Below are 19476 nucleotides of genomic sequence, written 5' to 3'. Positions count from 1 at the left end.
TTACTATGCTGCTAAGAGTTTTCAAATGTATACAAATGGCGGTTTCCTTAGGCTTAGTGGCACTGAAACAACTTTTAAATTGTTGATAATTCTACAACTATTGAGTGCAGATTAACTAAAGGCATAAAAACAACAAAGTTAATTAGTTTCAAAGCAAAACATGCACAATTTACTAACATAAAAGAATAAAAAGAGCCGGGTAATAGAGTGGGTATGTATACTATATATATATGTATACTTTTGTTGCGGCAGATTGCAGCCAAAAAGGGAGGTGCACAACTGAATGTTATAGGAGTCCCACATACAAAATTGCAATGTTCTGAAGCTATTCGTTTTTGAGTTATGCGAGATAAGAACGTACGTACGTACAGACGTCATGAAAAAAAAAATCTCTTCTGAATCCATTTTAAATCCAGTTTTCAATCAGTTTGGGGGGGAAAAGTCCTTTATTCTGTCTGTACGTACAAATGTCAATCAGGTCAAAATGGATATTTTCGTTGAAAGAACCGAAATTTTCGCGATTACAATACTTCCTTCACTTCGTACAAGGAAGTAAAAACTTTTAAAAACGCTTTATTTTATTTAGAAAACAAGAATAGTTAGTTTAAAAAATCCTCAATGCTTTTTGAAATCCTTAACCAATAGACTTCAATATTTTCATTTGATATCTAATTATCTTTTCCCATAATTTAAATTCTCAATGTGATAATTATATATGTTTTAGGACAATAAAAATGTACTTTATTCCTATTCAAAATCGCAGCTATATTTGGTTTTGTTCATACAGATTAATTTGAAGCAAAAACTTCAAATTATTTTAAAAAATTCTTTGCTCGCATCAAAAAGATTATATTCATTTGTTAAAATTTTTGCTTCGGACATGGAGCATCTCAAAACTGTTAAAGAAGCAAAAACATTATTATATTTTTATTCATCTTAAAGTATTTTATACGTTTACCCATATTCAATGTGAAATATATTTTGATCATTGCGTTTAAAATGGCTTTGATACATAATACATTTAATATTTTTAAAAGTATTTCTTGTTTATAATCATGTGGGGATTGAATAGAAGCTCTTTAACTAAATGACAGCTAATTAAGATGCAATAACACGCCAAAAAAGGTCTTAATTTAGAAGTCAAACAACAAAAATCAACGTCATATTTTGTGAAAATGTGAAAATATAACGTTGATTTTTCTTGTTTGACTTCTAAATTAAATGACCGATATTAAAATCATTGAATTTTGTTAGAAACTGCGTATGGAGTTAGTAGCTACATTCCAAAATACTTTTTAAACAAACGAAACAAGAGAAAGAGAAAAAAAGAGGGCTATTAAATAGTTCCATTTTGTCGTAAAGTCTAATTATAAAGCAAATACTTGCTCATAACGATGTGACATTCAAAAAAGCAAAGCAATATTTATAGGTTTTAAAAGCATTTCATTTGACATATACAAGTAAGTTTCCTACGATAAGCAAAAAGTTTTGAAACAATCTTTCCAGTAATTAACTTTTATGCTGAGGTTAATTTAAAATCAGAATACAAATAAGTATCAACGTGTTTCATCAGAAACAATTTTGGCTTCTGTTATTCTTATCATTAAATCATAAACTTTATGGACTTCGAAGAGCTGAATGGCATCAGTTTGTATCTAAATACAATTCTTCCTCCTTAGGAGTGTTCCTGGCATTTAATTTGGGGAACGGACATACGAGCTAGACGATGAAGCTTGGATAATTGCTTTCTATTTGAAACTTTAAACTCAATTATAGTCCTCAAGATTACGCGAATTGGACGACGTTGATTTATTGCGACGCCGTGATGCTAGCCCAAGATAATGTCAAGCTAGCTCACATGGGATGACGCCAGTTTCCTTTTCAAAGGGAAGTGAAGCATCCGCTGGTTCTTTTGTTTGCGTACTTAATTTCGATGGTAGTTGCTTCGTGGTCTTATCTTCATCGTAAATGGAGATTCTTTCTTCTTATAAAATGCAGACTTTGTTTTTAGTTTTGGTATTCTTTGCTTATGCAAAAGTGGAATATGCTATTTCGTTTAAGTCAAAGCGGATGGAAGTTTGTAGAAGGGGCAAAAAATGAAGCTGAAGAATATGAGAGTTGACAAGTTTGGTGGAAGTTAGATGGTGGATAAGTATTTATTTTCGTTCTTTATTCATATATGTTCGATAACAAAGTTTTAATCTAATCCATTAAGTTTTACTATTTTCCCATTTTTTCCCCTTAAGCAAAATAAAAATAATTCAGCGCCGAACTCTTCTTACTTTATGCTTTTCAGTGGGGTAGCTCTGATAAGAATATTTCTTTCGCAAAATTCGTCATGCATAGTAGAATAAATTTTATCTTTTACGCTAAAATGTTTCGATAAAGGAGAATATCTCTGAAAAAAATACCGAGGACCTCAATAACGAGAACCGGCTTTCTCAAGTTGTGTCACTTTCTCAGACGAAGCACAGAAAAACCAGCTGGCATGTAACATTACATATATATCTTTAAGAACTGTCAGCTGTAGAAATGTCTATCTGGAGTCTATTCCATGTTTCAGAACTATCTGTTTCGTGGATAAAGATTTTGAGGTAGAAATATTCGAGGACTGCAGTTATTCAGAATTACCGGAAATTTACAAAGACGTTAATTTTACACATGCTTTTTATGGCTACAGGAAAAAGCATCGAGGCAAAAACATCGCGGACGAAAAAGTCGCGGAGGAAACAACACAAGGCGAAAATGTCGTCATACAAAACATCGTAGGAGAAAAGAAAGCAAGGAGAAAACACTGTTCTGAAACATCGCAGTACAAAATATCGTAGTCAAAAATTAAGTGATTCAAAAACTTCGCAGTTTAAAAACATTGTCGTGTAAAATATCGAGGTAAAACATAAAGTACCAAATCATCACATGACGATAACATCGCCGACATACTTTTTTCGCTCTTTAAAAGTTGTAAATACATATTCGCATAATGATTTGTGAGCGCAAGAGCGAGTGAGAAATATGTTTACTTTTACATTTTTGAATTAACTAATAAAGTTTTGCTAAAAAAATTTAAAATGAAACTAAACATTCAAAATTGAAAGTGAATATAAAGTTAATGCTACATAGAGCAATTAACATAAATTTATAATCTGATAGTTAATCAAATAATTTTATTGGGTTGTTCGGAAAGTAATTTCGTTTTTTTGGGGGGAACAAGAAAGACAATTTTCGTATAATGAATAAATATTTTATTAAATTATATATTGGCCATTCTGGTCCAATACCTCTTGCCATCTTTCTGGCAGTAACATGATTCCCCGCTCATAAAAGTTTTGGTCCTTGCTGGCAAAAAACTGATTCAGGTGGTTTTTGACATCTTCATTTGAGGTAAAGGTTTTACCATCCAAAAAATTTTGCAGGGACCGGAACAAATAATAATCGGAAGGCGCCAGATCTGGAGAATATGGTGGGTGTTGCAGTATGTCCCATTCAAGCTGTAAAAGCTTTTGGCGAGTGACCAAACTTGTATGAGATCTCGCATTATCCTGGTGGAACACTACACCCTTCCTGTTGGTTAATTCTGGCCTCTTCTGTTTAAGTGTATCATTCAATTTGTCCAGCTGATGACAATAGACTTCCGAATTAATAGTTGTATTGTCCGGTAAAAGCTCAAAAAAAAAGATTCCTTTGAAATCTCACCAAACGGACAGCATCACCTTTTTTTGGTGAATGTTGGCTTTTGAAACCCTTTGAGACGATTCATCTTTTCTGCTCCATGACCTCTTGCGTTTCACATTGTTGTATACGACCCATTTTTCGTCCCCAGTAATAATCCGCTTCAAAAATGGATCATTTTCCTGACGTTTGAGGAGCGAATCACATACGTCAACGCGACGACACAAATTTCGCTCCGTAAGAACATGAGGCAACCACACATCGAGCTTCGAGGTTAAGCCCAGGCCTTTCAAGAGGCCATAAACAGTCGAATTCAATAAATTTAATCTCTCACCGATCTCTCGTGTGGTTATCGCCGATTTGCATCAACTAATGCCTTTATCGCATCTTTGTCAGCTTCGACCGGCCTTCCAGACCGTGGTGCATCTTCGACATCAAAATTGCCGGATCGAAACTTTGCAAACTAGTTCTGGCACTGGCGTACTGTTAACACGCCTTCTCCATACACATCCGTCAATTTTTTTCTCGCTTGGACAGCATTTTTACCTTTTCTGAAGTAAAATATGACGAAAATGCTGCTTATTGCTCTCCATATTTAAAAGGGCACCAACCAAAAACTACTGCGTAAAATTAATAGAACTTTTTCACACACAAGCCTTGTAATATCAGCTCTCAAGACATATAATGGTTATGCGGCTTAAGTGTGAAGTTGGTTTCGAAAAAATGTAATTAAGTCCTCTGACAAGAAAAAACGAAATTACTTTCCGAACAACCCAATAATAGAAGTAAGTCCATGCAATTACTCATCTTATATTTTCTAAACTTTTTAGACTATAATTTTCATTGAAAATGAACAATAAAACTTTACAAAAGAGATTAATTCATTAATGACCTTTTAGACTATCTTTCTAGACTATATTTTTCATTAAAAATGAACAATAAAACTTTAAAAAAGAGATTAATTCATTAATGATCTTTTTTAGTTAGCTATATAAATTTAAAATTCTATTCGCTGCTAGGTCTAGCATTGGTTTTCTATGCATTTTCAGTTTTAAATGCTTAAATTTGATTCTTACGATTTCAGTAAAAAATTTTTAACTCATTCAAAAATATTAAATATAAAAATAAAACTATTCCTCATTTCTTCTTACGCTCACAAATCATTATATTAATATGCGAAATTTTTAAGCCTGAAAACGGATGTCAATGGATGCTTTGTAGGTTTCCCTTTCTTTGTTTTTTACTACAATATTTTCGAGGACGATTTTTTTTGTTTCTACGATGATTTCGAGGGCGATGCAATGTTTTTGAACTGCTTTATTTTCGATGATGATGTCTTGTACCACGAGGTTTTACAACCCCCGTTGTACCAAGAGGTTACCCTTGCAATAATAATGATATAGTAAAAAAAGAAGAGGAAGAAGATACAAATTCATATAATAAGCTTTATTTCAAGGAACTATTATGAACTGTTATAAATTATGACTGTTAGTCTACTATTATTATACCTATTATAACTTCTATAATTATATCTAATAGATATGATATCAATCAAAATATCGATATACTATTTATACTGTTATATTATGTGTTATATTATACTATGTACTATTTTGAATATTAACTTTAAAAATAAACTGAAGTGTAGTGGGACTATACCTACATTACTTACAGTAAACATTGGGCGTTACACTACATTTCCATCTGAACCTGAGGTTTCACAACTGCGTTGTTTTCTCCTTGCTTTCTTTTCTCCCACGGTGTTTTCTATGATGACGTTTTCATCTTGTATTGTTTCTCTGCGACGTTTTCGTTCTCAATGTATTTTCGACAGACAACAGTTTTTTTATTTTTTTTTTTTCTTTTCTTTTTTTTTTTTTTTTTTTTTTTTTTTTTTTTTTTTCTTTAAGATAAATTTTCTGAGATATGTGTCTTTCTCACATGTTAATAATGTCATTTATACTGTTATTTGCAGACAAGGAGCATAAGGAACAAGTCATGGAACCTCTATTACAGTAGAGTTTCTCATTTTCAAAACATCAAATAGTTTTTAATGCTAAGTTTCGACAAAGTACAGACTACGGTTGCTGGCATTTGACAGATAAATTCTTTTCAGATTAAAACTAAACAGAGTTTATTACATAATAGATAATTTGTTATGCTTCAATCTTGTAGAGCTATTAGGTGATTTCGAAGCAGAAGACATGAAAAATGTCCTATGCCCTTCCCGGATTCGAACCTCGGACCTCTCAATTACACATCGAGTATGCTGACAATTACATCACGAAGGCGGGAAAAATACCTTATAACCTAAAGAGCTAAAGAAGAAGAATGGAAAACATAGGCTTTTTTATGATGGTAATAAAATATTCGTAAATGTTATAGTAAATAATAACATAATGATACTCACAGTATTTGCAGCCTGTAGAAAAAAAGAGAGTCAAGGTTGTATGAGAGCAGTCTATCATAACCAAGGATACGGATTCGAATTCTGAAGGAGGTATGGAGGTCTGGTAATACTGATTTTAATGCTATAGAGGTATTTGAAATACTGTCGAGCCAGAAATCATCTCGAAATGCTGACGTAAGGGAAAGACTGGCGAAGAACTCTCAGTTTCGTTTCTTGGGTGTTTTCTATCATGCTTTGGGATTGGGGTTGAGCATACCCGTAATACCTCTTATAAGATGCCAAAGACACTCAGACCACTACAGGCTTTGCTTTTTTAACCATGATCAAATACGGGAACCTGATCTGGTTGAATATACAAATCAGGAACATTAATAACAACAACAGAAAAAGGAGTACGAAATTACAGTTGGCTGTTTGCTATTTATCATTAACTATTAACGATAATTTCGGAGGTTAGAATAAAAAAAAAAAAACCCGAAATCTTTCAGATTTTATATTACGCCAAAAGGGGCTTTATTTAACGTTTTGTGGGTTACCTTTATTTATTAAATATAATGTTCTTTGCACTTGAACTATAAAATTCAATTCAACAGCAATATTTTTAAATATTTAAAAGGGCATAGCTTTAAAATTTCCGATACACAGTTTTCGCTGGACATAAAAAATTATATTTTTATCTATTTTTATTCGTACAGTGTTGTCATTGCTCGCTTTGAAATCGTTCTTAATAAAAAAACTCATAAATGCTTTACAAAATATGAAATATATAATAAAACATACTCCAAGTTCCAAATTTAGGCTTCCAGATGTTCATGTGCAGACGCACGTATTCAAAATTTGATGTGATTCTAGGCACCGTTGTTTTATCACAACGCGAGAAAAATACATACATTTATGCAGATTCTTCATCATTCAATTTCTTTAAATATAATACTCGGCTCTAGTATTTGATGGCAACAATTTAAAAAGTGATTCACCATTTATAGTCAATCAAAGATAAATGCCAAAACGAAATTAATAGCCTTTCTGGGCAAATTGCCGCTTTGGGCTAATAAATAAAATAAATCATGCTTTTCAAAAAAAATTTATATGAGAGTTTGTCGAGTAATCTAAAATACAGTACTTTTTGATGCTCACTTAGAACTCAGTTAGCTACGCTAATGAACGTATTTATGCAACTTTAATAATTATAAAGTTGTGTTGACCTGCCGTAAACAATAACTTTTCAATCCATACCAAATGGCAGGAAAAAAGAGCTGAAGGGAAAGGATAAACTGTACTTGAGAAGGTTGTATTAAGACCCTTTATTTTGAAGCTAAGAAAGATAAACCGAAAATGCACCTGGCATTTACAAATCAGCCAGCATTTATGTTGAGAATTGTAAGATCTCGTTTAGTGTTTTAAACAAGTTATCTTATGTTAATTCGCTTTCCTGTCTTCCTACTTTCCATTTTCTTGCCAGAATGTAAATTTCTAGCTTAAGCGATATTCGAATGAGGTAGAAAGTAAATATTATTTAAAGGAATTTTAATTTTTAGAGGGTAGAATCAGAGAGTGTTATGCCTGCTGAAGGCCACGTTGCTAATTTCGATTCTCCTTGGTATTTTGCGGTGTTACGTTATTCTTGCCATTGGGCTTCTCCCGCCGACATTTAGGTCAGAGCCAGCCTGTGCGCTGAGTTACTTTAATTGTGCAAACAAATTTAGATGCATCTCACAAAACATTAAATGTATGATTACTGATTAAAAAGCAGTGATTTATAAGTCAGACTTTTACTTTGTAAAACAAATAATATATTGAGGTAATACTTCTATTTGGTATTAATTAGACAACTGTTTATACTATTTCAAAATAAGTGAAACGTAAAGAGACACTTGAAACAAAAATAGATGACGATAATATAAAGAAGTACAGTTTCTTCCTCCGTTTGGAACTAGTCGAAATTAATTAAAACTGCAGTTTAATATTTTAATTTCTTTTATGTTTCATGCCACATTTTTAAATGCAGTAAACTTCTTGTTCGAGCATTCAAAGTTGGAGATAACAAAATGTTTTTACTTTAAAAATTATTATAAGTAAATTTTATATTGATATGTTTTAGTCAAATGTATAATATAAATAATCTATTTTAATTATTTTTTAATCATAAAACAGAAAGTTTGGGAAAATACATTGCAAATCTAAAAGATTCCCATACTAATAACATTTTTCTCTAAACCCGTACCCATTTCAATATTTTATAAGCGCAACCTGAAGTTTAAAAAGAAATGGATCTTTAATATAATTCTGTAACTGTTCCGTGTGTAAGAACATATTTAATTAAATGTATTTCAAACTACTGTATTTGTACCATCAATTTTATCTGCTGTAAACATTACTTTTAAGTCTTGTATGTAATATATGTATACATTAAAGTCATGCAAGATCTTTATTTTTCTTCGAAAACGCGTTAAAAATGTAGCATCTTTTTGTATGAAGAGCAGTGAATCCGGATTGCTAAGGAAAATTAAATAAATTTGTTTAGGTATACTTAAGACTGGTTTGGTTTATTTAATTTAATTATGGAAAAGCATTCGAAGGCTATCTGCTTAAAAGGAGAGATGTCTTCATGGAGGACTTTCTAAGGGAAACTGACTCGTATACTTTGTGAGAACTGGAAAGCTGTTTTCCTATAGTATATGAGCCAGTTTCCCTCAGAAAACCCTCCATTAAAGGGAGGGATGAGAGGGGAGATCATATCCTCTCTTAAGGGAAGGAATGCTTTCTTGAAGTACTTTCTAAAAATAAACTTTTCCTATTGTATACCTGCCATTTCCCTCAGAAAGCCCTACAAGAAAGGGAGAAATGAGAGAGGAGATCATATCCTCCTTTGAGGAGAGGAATGCCTTCGTGGTATACTTTCTAAAGGAAACTGGTTTTAATGCACGTTACGTATAGGAAAAATCACGAAAGGCTGCCCGTTTGCAGGGGGTACTAACTCTGAACCGAACTACCAGTGTTCAGTGACTTTACCGTTTGGCTGCATATTTCCAGAAATTCATTGTAGTGCGAAATCTGATATAATGCTTTCTTGCAACACATGCAGAATTTATAAATCTCTGATACTATCTAAGACTATAAATGAATTAAACAGTATATTTTTCCCAACAAATTATTTGTAGTTCCTTAAATACATGTAGTTTAGTTCTTTGAATTTTTATTCAAGATCCACTGCAAAAGGAGATATGTTTTTCTTACAATCGATAATATACAGCAAAATATAGGAGAAATAAGATTACTTACGTGAAACTTTATCCAAATATTTCTGCTGTCCAAAAACATATTCATCTAGTTTTTATATAAAGTTTTAAATCCTTACTTTGGCTTCATTCCTAGTTTAGATGATTATTTTAACTATAAAACTATGTATCTACGACTTCCCTGCAATCCATCTATCAAATGTAAAGAGAAATACGCTTGGTACTAGAACGAACTATGTTTAGATTACATTTTTTTATTACTAGCATTTGTCGTTGGCTTTCACGTTTAATAGCAGGTATTTATTTTCCCTCAATAAAACCTCAAATATTCTTACTAATAATCACCAATTGCTATCATTTTTTTAAATAATTAAGATACTCACTCATAATCAATCGAAGTACATACCAAGTGCAAGAAGTGACAACAAGATAATACGCTTCATTTTATTAAACATGTAGTCATTATTCTGGACTTCTTATATTAGGTATTGACACACCCTTCGAAGTCCGCCGGTTTGACTGCCAGTTTGGTATTTAAAGCCAGGCGTCGCGTTCTCAAAAATGGTGCTAAGAAGAAGATGACCCGTTGTCACATTCGGTAGCCCAAGCTATTCATTTAGTTATTCCCCCTCTTTACTCTCTTTCAACAGAGCCTACTTTATTGCAAGCCGCCTTTGAAAGTTCTGTCAATGATTGTTTCAGAATAATTTTTTACATCTTCTGTTTAGGTGATTGTAACCTTTTATCATACAGTAAAAACTTACAACGCCTCCTGTTATCTAAGAAATATTACATTGCATCTACTAAATGCAGTTTGATTTATTTCTAGCTTTTAACGTTTATGTAAGTTCGGAAATTTTATTTTGCATAATCCAAGTAATTTCTGGTTTGAAAAAAACTTGGAATAAAAAAGAAAGGATTTTAAATTACGTCCAAAAGTATGTTTTTTAACGTTTTGTGTGTTACCTTTATTTATTAAATATCATGTTCTTTGCACTTAAACCATAAAATTTAGTTCAATAGCAATGTCGCAAAATAATTTTAAAATGAGCATATCTTTAGAATTTCGTTAGAAATTACACAGTTCGACGCGCTGGAGATAGAAACGTTTTTTGCCCTGGAGTGTTGCCATTCCTCGCTTTTAAATTGTTGAGTTTGTTACTCAAAAATTCGTTAAAGTTTTACAAAATATGAGATCGATAATAAAACAAATTCGAAATTTCAAATTTGGGATTTCAGATGCCCATATTCGCAGTAGGATTACGTCATTGAAAATTATATGGGTCTAGATACCGTTGTTTTATCACAATGCGAGAAATATACATACATTGATGCAGATTTTTCATTATTTAATTTCTTCAAATATAATGCAGGACTCTAACATTTTGTGGCAACAGTTTAAAAAGTGAACCAACATTTATAGGAGTCCGACGCAAAATTCCGAAACGAAAGTAATAGTCCTTCAGGACTCAAATCCCTTTGGACTAAAAAGAAAAACTTCTCAAGAATGACAATTAAGGTTAGTGACACTTTTAATTCAATTAGTTCTAGCCTTACAACAATTAGTTGTAGTCTTTGTAGTTTATAAATAGAACTACAGCGCTGTTTACACATTTTTAGAACGCTTTCAATAAAGAATTCATAAAAAAGTTTCTTGCTACAGTTTATTATTTGAAATAAGAAATATCGTTTGCTACGTTTAAACTTATTATTCTTTCGAAATGTCACACGCGAACAAGCTGTGGACTGAAGAATATGTTTCTGCGCTTTCGGAAGAGATGCATTACTATTCCATAATTAAAAAACGTTCTGAAATGCATGATACTAAAATTTATGAGTGCAAAATTAGCAAGATTATTAATCGAAAAGGGAAAAACTGTCAGTCATTACTTTTACACTAAATGAATATTCTAAACGAATACCAGAACATAATTATTATCGAATACCTGAATGAACCGGAAGTGTGTACTGTTTCTAATGTTTATAAAGTTAAATCGTTAGTAACAAAAGAAAATTCGAAATCAATTGCAAAGTCTTTATGTACTTCTCTAGAAAAAAATAAATAAAATAATAAACCAAGACTTACAACTTCAAAAATCTAAAAACATAAAGTCCATCAGCTTTTGCCGAGGTCTGTGGCTCAACGCAGAATAATTTGAAAATTCATGTATTAAACTATTTAGCAAGAGATATGACACTTGATGAAGCACGTGTTTAGTTAATGCAACACAAACAGGTCTATTTATAACCGGAAACGAAGAGGGAAAAATATGCAACTTGTTTTCCATCAAAGCAAAAAATGTTTCAGTTTTAAGTGGTTTATGATTATCGCAGGATTCTCTTACAACGCAAAATTAAAATTTGAAAAAATGGGGGAAAATGATAAAGTCATCTTACATACTATCGGAAGAAAGTTTTACATCTGATATTTACAGAAGAAGTACGATTTCTTTAATAAATGCTTTTCAAAATGTGAAACTTCACCAAGACAAAGCAACAAATCTTGCTTCGAAACGTTGCATTTCTTGCAAAACTGAAGAATGACGCACACATTGCATATATATCTTTTCAACATATTTCTCTGAAGTCTTCTTACCTTTCACAATGGATTACTGTACATTTGGTCTCTAGAAAAGAACTCTTTCTAAGCGTACACCTACCACGACTGATGAACTTTTGGAAAGTAAATGAAGATGAATAGAAATCAGTGTGCACAAAAATTTTACGAAAATCCCTTGTGTCACAGAAATCACACTGCACTCTTATTGTCCAGAAAAAAAGTTGTCAGACTAAATATTGAAAAATTACTGTTTACATGTTTAACATTAATTAGACGGCGCCAAAATCATTCTAAAAATTTGTAAACACCCTCTGTATATATTTAACAGAGCAGCATTAACACGAAAAGTTTTCTCTTATTGTTAACTCAATTACATAAAACTTGTTTTTCTTCTGTTTTAATTTGCCATTCACTAAAAGTACACATGTGATTCGACTTAATTCAATTTTTATTGTTCTGGCGAAAAATGAAGCGGTAGAAACTAAATCTAAAATATAGCGAGAGAGTAAAAATTCAATGATTTTGAATAATTTCCCCAATAACAGTAAAACGCATTTTAACTGAAATAGTAACTGGAAAAGTCAGTTTATAATCACTAAAAAGAAACCTAAAACTGTGAGACAGGATTGATTGTTAGATTAAGCCATTTTATAGATGATAAGGATATCACAGTCAAAGGTTTTATAAAGAAACAGTATTGCCACGAAATCCTCATACAGGGTAGCCTGTCATGCCGCAGATAATAAACAGAATTTCATTGCGTAAATTTCTCGGCTACTATTGGACAATTTGATAGGATTATGATGATTGCCTATTTTAATTCGAAATTCATAAGAACATCTACATTTGCAGAGGTTATTAGATAAGCTGCTTCCTGCTTTCTAATAGAATTGATTTTCAGAAATTTATATTTTTAATAATGCACTACCTTATTTACTTAAACATAAAACATTGCTATATTTAAGAACCCTTTATTGTAACATTTTGTATTTCTGTTTTAAAATTTGACAGGGTTATTTTGTTAAACGGGAATTTTCGTAAACAAAATTGCAGTATAAGAGAAAGGAGTTTAATTGTTTACAATGTGAAGTAATTTCACTGTTTAAATGCTAAATAAATCACATAAGTTATTACCGTATATGTTAACTCCATAAATATCATTATTTATGATAGCCAATCCAGCTAACGCAGTTCAGGGCTGCATCAACTACGTTGGAAACTAACCTTAAACTAACAGATAAGAACATCTCTGAGCCGAAAACTAACGGTACGGTTATTTCAAGGAAATTCTGAATGAAATGGAAAACTGAGATTCTCAGGAAAATGTCCTCATTCGGCTTAGATGACACAGTTGCTAAATGCTAAAACTAAATAGAAATTCATTTAAAGTTTTCAGTGCAAACGGGTCTTTCGCTTATACATTTACAAGTAAAATTATATCTAAATATTTAAAATTATGTTTAAAGTGCACACTGTAATTATTATAACCTAAGGTAAAATTTTAATTATTTTAATTAATAATTCAATGTCTTTATCAGTTCTTAGAATTATACTTTTTAGCAACTTATTTGCGTATTCAAGTGGCCTAACATGGACTGTGTTTACCCTTTTTATCTTTAACGTCAATTTTCTTCTGTAGCTTCACGAGCTACTATATTCAGAATGCCTTGGTGAGTTAAAAAACTTCAAAAGTCCGTCATTTTTATTTTCATCCATCCAGACTGCTGTCTGTTTTCCTTATTTTTCCAAGTTCTTCAGCATCAGAGATAGTAACTTCAGAAAAGTCCCATTTTGTTATCAATACAGAGACAGCAAACATTCTGTTTTATACATCAAAGATCAGGTTTCTCCAGCTGTGAATTAGCCTCAAGCTTTTAACTTCATTCCGAAACGCGGTAACAGAATTCACTCCATTAAACGTCTAAGTTTCTTGCAAAAGGTTTCCATCTTCTTTAAGTGTCATTTTGCGAAATCTTTTGACACACAATACAAGGGTGTTCCGTATGTGGATAATTAAGGGTTTATTGAATTTTTATTTAATCCAAATCGAAAGGAGAAGTGCTTTGAAAGCTTAGAGGTATGATGGCTTTAGCGATCGGCATATGTTCGGTTCAGTTGCTGGGAGCTAGACAGGTGGGAAATATGGGAGAAGAAATATAGCTGGCAGAGGAAAAGGTACCTCTAAAATATGATATTGCATTTTCGTTGAATTCTTACGTAGATAGGTCATTAAGATCTAAATTTTCTATATTGGATTATCATACACTGAGCCTTAGAAAAAGAGAATGTTGCCCAAACCTGAAAAATCTGATATATACATCACACGACTTCCTTGTACGGAATATTAAATTATACGCATTTTTTGACACCTTGGCGTTAGATTAACTTAACAGCGTGACATCTCATTCATTTTATATCTCAGAATGCATAAAAATTATATCATTTGAAGAATTAGTTAATGATTGCTATATGTTCAATTCAAATCCTATAATAAATCTAGAACGATGTATAAAAGAAATTAAACAAACAAACAAACAAAAGAAACAGTTTTTCACAAACAATTCAGTATTTTTCATTCAATTAATTCAGTTCTCACTTCCCGAAAAAAGTAAAAATACATAAAAACTCAAAATATCTATATTAAAAATTACGAAATAAATGTTAAACACTTATTTCCTCGAATAAATTCCAGAATGGATTAAGCATGATTAAATTCGCAATAATAAGAGAAAGGTGTTATCTTCGTTGTTGCATAGCTTAGTTTCTCTAGAATGGTAACAAATCCACTATTCTATTAAGTTTCAAATGTAAACAAATATGGCTGCTATAGTAAAAATAATTAGTCTTAGCCACACTTAAACAACTTTTAAATTGTTGGTAATTCTATAAATCTTGCATGCAGATTTACTAAAGGCATAAAACCTTAACCGGATGATAAGCATGGCATAATTCAATAATTTTTAAAGCAAAAAATTCGCAATTTACCAACATGTAAGAATAAAAAAACTGAGCTCAGTGAGCCGAGTAACAAAGAGGATATATATGTACATATTTTTATATACTTTTGGTGCGGCCGAGTAACAGAGGGTATATACATATATATGTATATTTATGTAATTTTGCCGATTGCAACCAAAACAGGAGATGCACATCTACATGTTACAGCAGTCCTATATACAAAATTTCAGCGTTTTGAGGCTATTCGTTATGAGTTATACGAGATACGTACGTACGCACAGTACCACGAAAGAAATCTCTTCAGAATTCATTTTAAATTATTTTTATAATTTTTTGGGGGGAAAAAGAGTCCTTTATTCTATCCGTACGTACAGATGTCACGCAAAAACATCGTTAAATTGCATTCGATAGAGGTTGAAATGGATATATTCGTTGAAATATGATACCGTAAATTTATCGCGATTACAATACTTCCTTTTTACTTCCTACAAAGGAAGTAAAAACAAAAACCAATGCATTCGATACCTCCTTAATATAACTAATACTTAACAGATGCAAATTCGGGTCATTTTAAATATCTAAAATGCGTGTCTAACAGAGCTGCATATTTTGATACAAGTTTTCTCAATTATTATAGTTTGACTATGCATACAAGGATTAATGAAAACAATAGAAATAAACTTTAATGTTTATTCATTTAACACATTTAAACACTCATTTAAACCGCTTATGAGTATTTCTTTACAGATCTGAATTGGTTTTAAAATATCAGAATGCTTTATCACCGGTTGAGTGGTACGGGTACCACTGGTGGTATGCAAGAAAAAAAGAGGTGGTACGCAAAGAAGCAAAGTATTTTTAACTATTAAATTCAAAAATTAAATCCCCAACATTCTGATTTCAACATTTTTCTCTAACACTCGTAAATTTATGCAATCTGAGCTTTGTTCAACAGTGATTGTGGAAGTAGTACTTTGTACTGGTGGTACTAAAGATTTTCAATTTTTGCTTAGATGGTACGTTGTAGTCAAAAGGTTGAAAACTGCTGGTTTAGCAGGTAGGCATGAAAAGCTATGCAACTGAAATGACATTGTACTTTTCTATAGCTTGTCATTTCACTGCTTTTAGAGTATGCTGATTCTCATCTGAAACCACTACGTCTGAAATAGTCATTTTACTTTGGTTTGTAGGCAGAAATGTCAAAGAAGCATTATTTATAACTTTTAGGATCTTCGAATGATACTTGAAATACATAATCTATATTTAGCGAAATAATGTGGACATAGGTTCTTCATTTTTGTGCGAACTTGGGAATTTTTTGATACCTCCAATTTCTCTAAAACACTTCATTCCGCCAATGTTGATTCTTTTACGCTGCAGGTATTCGATGGGTAATTAAATTTTCTTCGCAAGAATCAACCAAGTTTTATACACTTATAAAAAGAACGTAACCGTACACTGCACAGTATTCCAACATGCTTAATTTCTATTATGCTTATTTCCTATTTCCTGTTATTCGGAAATGCTTATTATCTTCTTCCAAACCTTCATTCTATCTCTATTGAAGTACATAGTACATCTACCAGGTTATGGATTAAATTTTAATAGCTTCCAGCAAACTTCCTAAACAATGATTGGCAGCATTCGTTATTATGTCATATCAACTCGCTTCTTCTAAAATCTCGTCAGTTTACATGCAGAATTTAATATTACTTAATCAGTTGCTTTGATCCAGTAAACGTCTGTTATCTTCTGTTCAAAATCTTAGCAAAGAATAGAGATAAAGATTTTTCTGTAAGCAGAAAAAATAAAAGGTGCAGACATATGATATATTATGTACAGCATACGGTTATCAAGCATTGACGATATACAGTATTTCTCCTGTTTTACTGTACAGACTCTGTCATGATTGATGAGGTGTTGCCAGCAGTGATCGCCCTACGCTACCTCGAGTTGAAGATGGCATATCGCCAATTTTGTCGCCAAATTTTGCCAAGGCAACACTGCCTTCCTTGCTACTTTCTGGCAACCCTAAGTCCGCTTTTCGGGGAAGCTATCTTACCGCAGCTGGGTATTTCGTAACAATATGTATGCTTTGAGATGAAGACTTCCTCAGCTTTCGATTCTGTGCGAAACGCAGGGGTAGCACTGGATCTTTAGCTACTGTCATTTTGACATCATTTCAGTCCTTGAAAACGTGGAACCCAGAAAAGTCCTGAAACATAGTAATCATATTTCTTTGATTACTATGTTTCTTTCTTTTTCTTTTATAAACATATATATTCTATATATATGTTTATCGGCTTTGAGTTGGCGTTCGACGTTCATAATCTATTACAGATGATATAGAACATTTAGAATATCATAAATACGCCTGAACGCTTTGTGAAGTTTTTTATAAATGGCCAGCAAGTTATTTTTAATTGTCAATTAGTCTCGTCTAATTCCACCTTCATATGCGTGAATGAGATCATTCCAAAAGAAAATGTAAATCATCATCTGACAAGCAGAAAATGTTACGACTAAATGTAAATAATCGCGTGTAAACTGTATTTTTCACTGATTACATTAATTAGGGAATTCATTTTATGACTGAAGCTTACGTTTGCTCTTTCGTCCTAACTCGTACTGCCAGGTTTAGTCTGAGAGACATTTTAAGACTAATACTTGGTAGTTTTTAAATTTAGAATGTTTTGGCAACTATGTTTGAACCTCCTATAAATTGATTAACTGTGCTGAATTTTGTATTAAAATAAAACTGCGATCTAAAAGAGGCAGATTTATTTCCCGTTATTGCTCTTTATGCCCAATATGTAATTCGTACGTTGTCTGTGATGAGTAAATTCTAGTTTGATAGTTCATTTAGTTGCACTTGTATTTAATCCAGCTATTGTGCAATACCTTGCGAATCTGATGCAATTTACCTGAAAAAATGTACAGTTAGTTTAATATGAGGCCATAGCTTTATAAGATATTTTCTACCTCCTTTCTCCTTACCTTAGTGGTGTAACAGTAGCACACTCGGCCCGTATTCGAGAAGTCCAGGCTCAAGTCCCGAGAAGGGTATTGCTCATTTTTCGCGTCTTCAGCATCGAAAAACTTAACAACTCTACAGCTTTACTGTAAATGATTTTTTGACATGTACCATGTCTTAGTAATCATTCAAATCATCCTGCAGCTCTGATTTAAACACGCGTATGTTTTCAAAATTAAACACTGGATATCATGTTTGCTTTATTATGCATTTTTTTGTAAAGGTGAAAAGTTCATAAGTCTTTTTTTAATTGGATAGTACAAGAATTAATGTACGTCTTTTGCAAACTCGAAGTGGATTAACAAACATTTGTAAAGACGAGGTTTCCTGCATTTTCTTTCCAGCAAAACTTAACATTAACTAAACTGCTTTTGCTTTTTCATACAAGGCTTAAAGGTGAAAGATTTATGCTTTTCACTTCTCTTAACATTTAAACAGCAAACGTGCGATTAAATTTTTGCCATATTTGTTTTCGGCTTCGCATACTAACAAAAATATAAAGGGTTAGGTCATCGATTGTAATGAATGCTTGAAAGTCGTGATACTAACTTTCGCCTATCCAAACACTGAGTGAAAATATTTGTAAAACGATAGCATCAAAATCACGCGCACTGTATCTTCTGTGAGTAACATTTTACAGGGATCAAATTGCGGAGAATCAAACAAGCAAATTACAGTGTAATCCGAAAGGAGATGATGTAAAGTAGGAGATAATAAATGCAAGTTGTCGAATCCTTCATTCTAATGGAGGTATTTATTGGATTATAAAGTTACACAAACATGTCAAACACGATCTCATAATTTTCTTCACTCATTCGCTTAGCTCAAATATACTATTATCATTAACAGCAAACTTAGTTATCAGCAATTGCATCTTGCGAATATGAAGATAATTACAGGATTTGTATATTTATTGAAGGAATACTTTTCATCATCATTTTAGCAGTGTAATGAGACTTCTTAAAGCCGATTACACGGTAGATATATTATATTATGGGGCAACATGGTAGACTGCATAATTCATGCAACTCACAAACTTCTTTTAAGGGAACACACATAGAATAACTTTTAATTTTTGCATTCAGTTGTTGATGAGATAGTTCTCTTATTCAGTCAATCACTAAATTTTTCTAAATATATCACCTCTAATAAAATTTCTTCTGAACTCAAAACTGAAGCTATTTTTTAAACTAAAGGATGCAGGGTTTAAAAACGCAAATAGCCAATAAATAGCATGGAGGGGCATTAATTTATTGACTAAGTGCAAGCAGACTGTGTGATTTCCTTAATCATAATGCTTGAAGTTTCTTGTAATTTTACATTTATTAACTAAATCTAAGCATTTTCAGTACGCTTTAGATCTTATATTTGAGACGTTAAGAATTTAATTTAGATGTTTATTGTATTTACATGACTGTCGTGTTCTTCTACAATTGAAAAACATTGCATAGCACCATCCCTTTGCTCAGTGCAGACATTTAGTAAGGAAAACAAAGTAATCTGTTTACAATATGGTGTTACTTTCTCGGAGAAAGAGCTTCTATGGATGAACACAAAGGGCAGAATCAAAATATAAACTTTGTACTTCTTGATATTTTTCAGTCAT

Source organism: Stegodyphus dumicola, chromosome 2 (assembly GCF_044657685.1).
Source record: "Stegodyphus dumicola isolate Sdum_Otavi_A_Nest chromosome 2, ASM4465768v1".
Classification (NCBI taxonomy): Eukaryota; Metazoa; Arthropoda; class Arachnida; order Araneae; family Eresidae; genus Stegodyphus; species Stegodyphus dumicola.
This window is presented reverse-complemented; position numbering follows the sequence as displayed.